The sequence below is a fragment of the Cibotium barometz genome, chromosome 32 (genome assembly GCF_041138505.1).
Source record: "Cibotium barometz isolate CiBa-2024 chromosome 32, ASM4113850v1, whole genome shotgun sequence".
Classification (NCBI taxonomy): Eukaryota; Viridiplantae; Streptophyta; class Polypodiopsida; order Cyatheales; family Cibotiaceae; genus Cibotium; species Cibotium barometz.
Genome location: NC_141077.1, coordinates 52,586,630 through 52,593,340, shown reverse-complemented (window position 1 = coordinate 52,593,340; position 6,711 = coordinate 52,586,630).

The following is a 6,711-nucleotide window of genomic DNA, read 5'->3' as shown; positions in this document are numbered from 1 at the left end:
ATATATAAATGGTCATTCCCCCCTCCCAAAAAAATACAAATTTATGGTCATGGATGTTGTGAATACTACAAACACATCGGAACGCTTGAACATAGAGGAGAAATGCTTGTGCCGTTGCAATTGATGTAAGTACCAAATCTCTCAAAACGACGAAGAATTTGCCAACGACCATGTGAAAAAACGGTATATTTCCAGTTGAGCATCTAAATGCCTTACTTGGTGTTGCGAATGTGTGCCCTCAAAATGATGGACCGTTTGATTGCTTGGACCTTAAACACCTAAGTGGAGTACTAAACAGATAATGCCACAAGCAAGTACTACTCAGCCTCATGTTGAAGAAGAAACTATGGTGGACTCTCCAACGTATTTGGAGCAAGACATGGATGACACGATAGACGCCCTACATGACGCAGGGGATATTGAGCGATAAATAACACATGAAATGGGTGGTGTCAACCATCAACGCATGGAGCAAGCCTCGAGAGAAGAGCAAGAGTTGCATAGGCTGGCTCGTATGCCTCTGTATCATGGTGCACGTATATATGTTTTGCGTACATGCCTCGCAATGCTAAATTTGCATGAATATTTGCATGGTCTGATATACTAGCGAAATCAAAACTTTTTTCATAAGTACTTATCACCATTTCCATTTTTATATCTTTCTTTTACCTTTTTCAAATCATCGTGGTCAATATGATAGGTCATTGAGAGACCAAATATTGCCAGAAGGCAACGAGATGCCTGCGGACCCGTACGTGTGCAAAATCCATATTACAATCCATTGGTATGGACTACAATTCTTACCATGCTTGTCTAAATGATTGTGTTCTCTATTAGCAAGAGCATGTAGATATTGCACAATGTCCACATTGTGGAGAATACAGATATAGGAAAGATATCCAAGCAGAAAGGGTTCGTGCAAAACTACTCAGGCACTTCCCTGTCATTTCACAAATTCAAACCATGTTCAAGTGTAAATTCATGGCATATATGATATCTTGGCATCGAACCACTACGTCCACGGACGATGTTATGCGCATGCCTGTTGATTGCCCTGAATGGAGACACATTAAAGAGAAGTGGCCAGACTTTAATGAGGAACCTCATAATATTCACCTCGGGCTAGCTATGGATGGTGTGAACCCGTTTGGTCTTAAAAGTTCAACATGGAGCACATTAAAGAGAAGTGGCCAGACTTTAATGAGGAACCTCATAATATTCGCCTCGGGCTACCTATGGATGGTGTGAACCCGTTTGGTCTTAAAAGTTCAACATGGAGCACATGGGCAGTTTATCTTGTGAACTACACACTCTTCCACCATGGCTAGCAAAAAAAAAGGGACATTTTTTGCTCTCATTAGTAGTCCCTCGGAAGTACAAGGTAGCCAACGTGGATGTGTACTTGGCCCCGTTTAATAGAGGGGCTACAAAGTTTGTGGGGACGAGTTGATGCTCATGACATGTCAAAGAGGTTTGGGAAAAGGGAGTTCTCATTTTATGAGGAATACTAATGTGGGCTATGCAGGATTGGCCAGGCTACTAGGAATGCAGTGGTAAGATATTTTGTTATTATGTAACTATTGATATATATGTGGATGGTTGTATAATATTATTTGTTTTAATACACGACTATCAATATCTGGATACAATGCGTTCCCTTTGTGTGGACCTAGACTATATGCTCATCATTCAAGAGGCTTGAGAAAGATGGTGTATGAGGGTCACAAGAATTATCTACTAGAGGACCATGAGCTACGTGAGGGCTATTTGGGTCGGCCTCCTCCTACACTAAAGGCAAACATTTGGAAGCTATGATTTGATGGTAATGTATTTGTGTACATGGAAAGGGGTGTGCAAGGACCATGATCTACATGTGTGTGTGTGTGTGTGTGTGTGTGTGTGTGTGTGTGTGTGTACATGGTGGATGGAGAGTGTGCTGCATATGTTTTTTCAAGAACCACCGCGATGAGATAAACTTTTTTTTTGTTGGTTTCATTTACTTTTACAAGTATTTGTATATACCAAAAGTGAGAAAAAAACATCTATATTGGTTAAGATATAAATAAGCTAAAAATTAAAAAATTAACAAAATAATTATGATGTCTATTCTGACGGTAATTTCGATGCTTTTATCGATGTCCTTTTCGATGCTATTATAATATAAATGTTATTTCCGACATCAAAACTAGTTGCCGTCAAAACATAAGCATCGTGTGTAGTAGTGTTTGTTCTTGAAATCCTCAAGATAATAGCCATCAAGGTTGAAGCATACTTACAAACCATACTCCGTCATTTGCCCAACTGAAACCAACTACTTTGTGATATTAGCTACATGAACTATATAAGCCAAGTACTTCACTTTGACCTTACCAATGTGAGCAATTTGATGAGTTGTATCATTCTCTATTTCTACATAACTTGGTTTTTCAAAAATATTCACTGCTCTAAACCACTCACCATGACATGTCATGTGGCTAGAGACTCTTCAGTCCACAAACCATAGATTATCACCATTTGTGGATACATTTGCAGTTACAAACTTTACCATGTGATGCATAACAAAAACATGCTCACTTATGTCTTCATCATCATGTTTTCTTGAAGACATAATTATTTTGCTGTAATTTACCGTTTTTGATGTCATTATGTTTCTTGTAGCATTTAGCTACTACATGACCTACTTTGCCACAATAAAAGCAATCTCTTGAGCTTGATCTTCATTGTTGTCTTTGCCAATTACCTCAGCCTCTCTGTCTCCCCCTGCCTTAAGACTAGCCTCTTCCACCTACATGTGATCGTTGTTGTTTTGTGAATCATGAAATTGCTATTGTCCCTGAATTTGATTTCCAAATTGGCCACCGCCTTGGCGTAGACTATGATCTCTACCTTTTTCCTCTACTTTAATTATAGTAGAAGGCCTCTTCTAATGTGTCCTTGCTTTGTGAAGAAGAATCTTCACCTAGAGACTTCTCTTTTTTTATCAACATAGAAATTAAATCCCAACAAATTGATACATTCTCTCTTACAATAACAGGGGTCTTGAATGGCTTATATTCTTGGCCAAGCTTGTTCAAAAAAATGTCACCAAGTAATCATCTTCCACTAATAAATTAATAGACTTAAGGGACTCAACATTACCCTTGATCTTTAGCACATACTCGTTGATAAGCATGTTCTTCTTCTTCGTGTTGTATACAATTCTCATTTAAGTTGCCGCTTCCTTGTCTTTGTAATTGTATGAAACATCTAGACGAGGTTATCCCAAGAAATTCCTAGAGTGTTGGCATCCTGTATATGCCCTATGATAGTGTATGCGACAATAATTGAAAGCCAATACATGATTGTCCTTGAGCATTGGTTCAAATATTTGAAGGCTTAAATTGTTATGGTGTATGATTTTTCTTAGGTAATTCCGGAGTTTTCTCGTTCTCACCTTCAATATAACCCTTTACCATATCCAAAAATTGGTCATTCTAAACTTCCACACATGGAAGTTGTTCTTGTTAAGCTTCTCACTAACAATTTAGTTAATGTTGTCAGACATTTTTACCTGCAACAACCAAAAATTTACAAATAGACACTTTCTGTATGCATTCTGTAACAATGCAATGGTATAATAGCATGGTTGTATTCTCTTGCATTAATTGGAGTATAAGCATGGGATGGACAAAGGGAAGCTCAGGTGGTACAACTAACATGGTGAACCTTTTTAAGCTTTTGTCAAAACCCCCTCATGTGACATATCGTTGGAAAGAGCTTAAACAGTAAGTTCTAAACTCACATTCTCCGATAACTTTCCACTTTATATGCGTAAGACACACCAAAAAGTAGATTGAAAAGAAAATTCCCAAAGTCTTGGGATTTTTCCTAATTCTTCAATATGGTAATTTTAGTTTGAACAACTTAAAATAGCCCTCAAACAACCTTGGAAGTTGGAATATCAAACTGAACTAAAGACAAGGCAGTATATAAGCACATTACATGGCTCTATGTGTTTTGCAAAAGAATGTATCTAGCAATTACAACTTAAATTCCCACTACTCCTAGAATGTATCTAGCAATTACAACTTAAATTTCCTCTACTCCTTTGGGGAGTGTTCTTTACTAGTATTTAGCGTGTGAAGAAAGTGTCCCAACTACATGGCAGTTTCAATTAAAAGACGAAAGTAACAAATGCCTGTTGCAAATCACAAGAAAATAGTCCATAAAACGCAAAACTAAGGTTTGTTTCCTAGAATGTTAAAAGGAAAAGTTTTTTTTGTTTCTGCACGCATGTACACACACACACTCTCTCTCTCTCTCTCTCTCTCTCTCTCTCTCTCTCTCTCTCTCTCTCTCTCTATATATATATATATATATATATAAAGAATCAGGCACAAGAATGCCTTCTAAGAAAGAGATCTCTCTCTTTCAAAGATATTTAAGCTAAAGTTTTTTTTCCCTCCACCCAGTGAGGACAGCATGAAACAGTAAACGTGCACACACTCTCTCTCTCTCTAGGCTAGTATGGTATTAAGCCTACAATTCAAGATTTCGCTCCAATGAAGACAGCATCATGCCGTCGTTTTACGCAAAAAAAAATGATGATATTTTCTCTCATACTACAACTACCCTAGGCCTGAAGGTCTTTCTTCAAACGCAGAAAAGACATCGGCCCTTGTAAGACACGTCTTGCTTTCTGGAAAGGAATTGTATGAATTTCTCTCTCTCTCTCTCTCTCTCTCTCTCTCTCTCTCTCTCTCTCTCTCTCTCTCGATACACACGCAAAGCTTGTACCTTTTAGTACATCGGTACAAGCCAGACATTAAGGACGACTCACAAGGGAAGAGCTAGCATATGGAGTTGTTATTCAACACGTCTTGTGTTCGAATCTCACTCCCGTCAGATAAATCATATTTGGTCTCTTGGGATTGTTCCTACAACGTTAAAAGAGCTTCTTCAAATGGGTGTGTGGGTAAATAAACAAAATGGGCTAACCTTTCTATCACCCAATGTGTGGTAGATTGGTTAGCTTATGGAGTTGTTATTCAACATGTCTTGTGTTCGAATCTCACTCCCGTCGGATAGATCATATTTGGTCTCTTGGGATTGTTCCTACGACGTTAAAAGAGCTTCTTCTTCTCTCTCTCTCTCTAGACATATATATATATATATATATATATATATATATAGAGAGAGAGAGAGAGAGAGACGCAAAGCTTATAACTTTTAGTACATTACAAACCAAGGGAAGAGCTGGCATTTACTTTTTTCTTTCAATATTGTAAGCGTCGAGTAACCATCACCTATATCAAGCAACAAGCTCTTCATTAGGTTTCAACAGGCATCAACGCTTGTGAGAATTAGTATTTTGCGGGGGGGGGGGGGGGGTTTGGAGCATGTAATTTAATTTATAAGTAGAAGGTGTGTATACATAATGATATATATGCTAATCTAGTAAGCATTAGGCAAGCAACTAATTAGCTCATGCCGTGTGTGTGTGTGTGTGTGTGTGTGTGTGTGTGTGTGTGGGGCGGGGGGGCTTAGATTTACTGTGCAATAGCAAATTTGGAAGAAGTAGATTTTTTGGTCAGGCAGTTTGTCAGCTCGGTGGGTTTTGTAGAAGAGGCAGTGAAAAAGAGTAGGGAGGGCGCAGTGAAGGAGTCGGGTTGCACGAGAATCATGCCGTCGGTTTACATAAAAAATGATGATGTTCTCGCGCTCTCTCTCTCTCTCTCTCTCTCTCTCTCTCTCTCTCTCTCTCTCTCTCTCATACTAAAATAGAAGGTCTTCCTTCAAATGCAGAAAAGGCATCAGCATTGTACTAAAACATTCCAATGACAAGAAAACATGCATGCACCAGCAGCTGGTCTTATATGTCTCTCTTGTAAGACATGTCTTGCTTTCTGGAAAGGAATTGTATGAATTTCAAGATACACACGCAAAGCCTATACCTTTTAGTACAGTACAAGCCAGACATTGAGGGCGAAGGGAAGGGATGACATATGCTTCTCTCTCTCTCTCTATATATATATATATATATCAGAGAGAGAGAGAGAGAGAGAGAGAGAGGCCATATTTCAGACTATATGCCTGCTAGATAGATTCAGAGAGATGCCACAGGACAGATTGTCAAACAGAGCTTTTGAGGCATCTAGACAGCTGGCTGAGGCAGGAGACAGAGGATCATGGTATGCACAGGTCACACATTGGTTCTCACAGCATGGCCTAGACATGGATCATCTACCACCATTCCAGTATGACAGGGATGCACCACATATCCGTCTCTCTCATAGTGAGAGGAACAGAGTATTGAGACAGGATCTATGGCAGCTCTATACACGAGAGACATGGATATTGCCTACACAGCCTCTTCCACCGAAGATGCTATACTACAGAGATCACTTCATGAGTATCACTGATGATGGATTTATAGAGAGGCCTAGATACAGGGAGGGCTTTTTACCACACGGCTCTCGAGTGGCTATTGGTCAGCTCAGAGTTTCATCACACCGATTGGAGATTGAGACTGGCAGAGCAGCACAGATCCCCCAAGAGGAGAGGGTATGCAGATTATGCAGAGAGGAGGTGGAGAGTGAGGAGCATTATGTATGCAGATGCAGAGCATATACAGCCATCAGAGAGAGATATCCCATTTTATTCAGAGAGCCACATTCCCTACGCCAGATCTTTGAGGCAGCAGACCAGCGCATACTGGGTAGATACATTCTA